Source organism: Nerophis lumbriciformis, linkage group LG01, assembly GCF_033978685.3.
Source record: "Nerophis lumbriciformis linkage group LG01, RoL_Nlum_v2.1, whole genome shotgun sequence".
NCBI classification, from domain to species: Eukaryota; Metazoa; Chordata; class Actinopteri; order Syngnathiformes; family Syngnathidae; genus Nerophis; species Nerophis lumbriciformis.
The window spans coordinates 6,337,501-6,340,840 of NC_084548.2; positions in this window are offsets into that span (position 1 = coordinate 6,337,501).

Genomic DNA, 3,340 nt, shown 5'->3' on the forward strand with positions numbered 1-3,340 from the left:
AGCAAGGCAAAGCTTTTCTTCCTGTCACTCACACAAACACACACCAGTGACATGAGGTATGCAGCGACACAGAAACACATGCAAAAGTGTTGCAAGGTTTGTTTAGCAGTGAAAGAGTTAAGACGCTAATTTGAAGATGATCGGTGAAGCAGTTTAAACAACTTTCTATCAGCTATATAAATGATGTATTTTAAAATTCTAATATACCGGTTGTTATCAAATCAAACTTTACTTTTTATAGCACTTTCCATACACAGGCAAGAAGAAGAGAAGTCCCTGAACCCGGCACCACTAAAATGAACACCACCTGAAATAAAACTATGATGCATGATTAGATTAGTTCTCTAATACTGAAAACATGGCTAAAAAAACTTTCATTACAAATGTCTAAAAACGGGTGTAGAAAAAGAGATTGTCTTATGTGGTCAATAGAGTAATTATTATTAATAGTAGCTATAATAACTACAATAGATTGGCATGCAACTTAGTGTGTGAATGTTGTCTATCTGTGTTGGCCCTGCGATGAGGTGGCGACTTGTCCAGGGTGCAGCTGAGATAGGCTTCAGCACCCCCCGCCACCCCAAAAGGGACAAGCGGTAGAAAATGGATGGATTTGTACATTTTAGGCCTACATAACATAACATAACAGACTTGTCATCCCATATATTTTTTTTACTTATTTTACTCGTTTTAATGGGGAGTAAATACAACTATTATAGGGACCGTATTTTTCGGACTATAAGTCGCAGTTTTTTTCATAGTTTAGCCGGGGGTGCGACTTATACTCAGGAGCGACTTATGTGTGAAATGATTAACACATTAGCATAAAATATCAAATAATATTATTTATCTCATTCACGTAAGAGACTAGACGTATAAGATTTCATGGGATTTAGCGATTAGGAGTGACAGATTGTTTGGTAAACGTATAGCATGTTCTATATGTTATAGTTATTTGAATGACTCTTACCATAATATGTTACGTTAACATACCAGTTGGTTATTTATGCCTCATATAACGTACACTTATTCAGCCTGTTGTTCACTATTCTTTATTTATTTTAAATTGCCTTTCAAATGTCTATTCTTGGTGTTGGCTTTTATCAAATACATTTCCCCCAAAAATGCGACTTATACTCCAGTGCGACTTATACATGTTTTTTTTCCTTTTTTATTATGCATTTTCGGCCGGTGCGACTTATACTCCGAAAAATACGGTGCATTTGTAGTTTTATACCAGACCTGGGCAAATTTAAGCCCAGGGGCCACATGCGGCCCGTTGAGCTTTTCAATCTGGCCCGCCGGACATTCCCAAATAATTTTTTTAGATCTTTAAGATGTAAAGTGTAGCTGCCATTATGATGTGCAGTCATGTTTTCTAATGACCGTAAGTCTTGAACTATACAAAGTATTTCAATGGTTGGAATCTGCGCTTTTGGATGATATACTAGTTACTATGGTAATCTAATTAGTTACTATGGTCATCTAATTAGTTACTATGGTCATCTACGTCACAGCAGCTCAGACGAGGCACCAGGCAGTGTGGGCGGGAAGCGTTCCACAGACGCAGAAGGAGATTTTCACAAAAAAAATGTAAAGCTTAGTGATATATCAGATTGTAGGTGGGTTTATTTTGTACCCTTCGCGTACATATTTCACTGTTTGTTGCATTTTTGTTGCGTTTCACTTGATTGTAAAATATGTCGATTGAAAGGGGGTGTGACATTCATATTTTGTCAATATTCAGTGTTTTATCGTTCATAGAAAAAAATAAAATTCCATTACGTTTTTTAAGGCGGTCTGTCATGTTTTTAGCATTCAATCAGACATTGTTGTGAAGTTTTGTATTAGTGTTCCTAAAAATAGATATACCGGCCCCGAGACACATTTTTTTTCTCTAAATGTGGCCCCCGAGTCAAAATAATTGCCCAGGCCTGTTTTATACAAACTATTCATTTGAATGTGCATTGCGGTTAAAGGAGAAAAGCTGCAGTGTCACAGATTGAGCACTAAGTGTCAGTAAAGTCAAAGGTATTTATTTTAACAGCCTAACTGCAGCTCCTGAAATTCAAACTCTTCAAGGCGTCTTCTGTTTCTGCTTATCTTTCAAATTGCCACTTAGCTCATTAAAGTATATACATTGGATGGGGGGGTTTGCATTGTTAATTTGGGTTGAGATTGCTGCGAAGCAAATGATAGAATAGTAAGAAAGCTTCGGGTTGACTAATGTTTTATGTGTTTATTACTGCATATTCCCCCAATGTCAACTGTCTTGTCATGTATCTTTTTTTTTAGTCCTTACAAGTGTTGGCTTGTGACAAATTCCACTGTGTGTGTGTGGAGGGGGGGTCATCAAACAGAAACTAAGGTCATTGGCGGTGAAGTGTGTCATCAGCAGATCATCTCCCACAGGAAACACACATCCACTTGTTTTTGCTGGCGGGGCCACAAAAGCGAGACCTGTTGTGTTTTTGTCCCCTCAAGCTGCTGTCATGAGGTCAAAGCCAGGCGAGGACACTCGTGTCAAATTAGCCTCACTCCTCTATTTTCCCCCCCACCTTAGCTGACAGTAGTTGATTGAGGCGACATGTCACCTCTCTCTTAATTGGCCTGTGCAGAGATGGCAGAGCAGTACAAGTGGGAGAGGAATCTAACAGGATGATGATGTTGTGTCCAACAATTGTGTTATAATCCCGTTACACAAGCACTGTTTGGCCCATTTAGACCCTGACCTCCTCTCTCTTAAGTGTGACTTTGTGCCTGTTGCTCTACTTTTGTGCCGCCCAATTCATCACACCACACCACCTTCTGCCGGTCCACAATAATGTACACATGCTGGGATCACCTTGACTTCAATAGAATAGAATGGACTTTATTGTCATTATATTTGGATATAACGAGATTAAGGACTCCAATTTAAGGTGCGGTAGTGGGAACAAATATGGGGTAAAAATAAACTACACAAGAGGTAATAAAGAAAAAAAACTAACAATTGAAATAAACTTACTACGATGCAATAAAAATAGTAAGCAATCCTGTACAACAGGGGTGCTCATTACGTCGATCGCGATCTACCGGTCGATCTCGGAGGGTGTGTCAGTCGATCACCAGCCAGGCATTAAAAAAATAGTCCTAAAAATGAGCGATCATAAATCTTCACTATGACGTCACTTTCGTCACTTGATTGACATTCACGGCACCTGAGGGTCTTCTGAGATGACGCTGGCTGCTGCCAGCTCATTAAAATTACCGACTGGAAGGCGAGACACACTTTATTTCAACAGACTCTGGCGCCGTACCTGTTGTCAAAACTCCAAAGACCGACTGCACAGTTGCACAG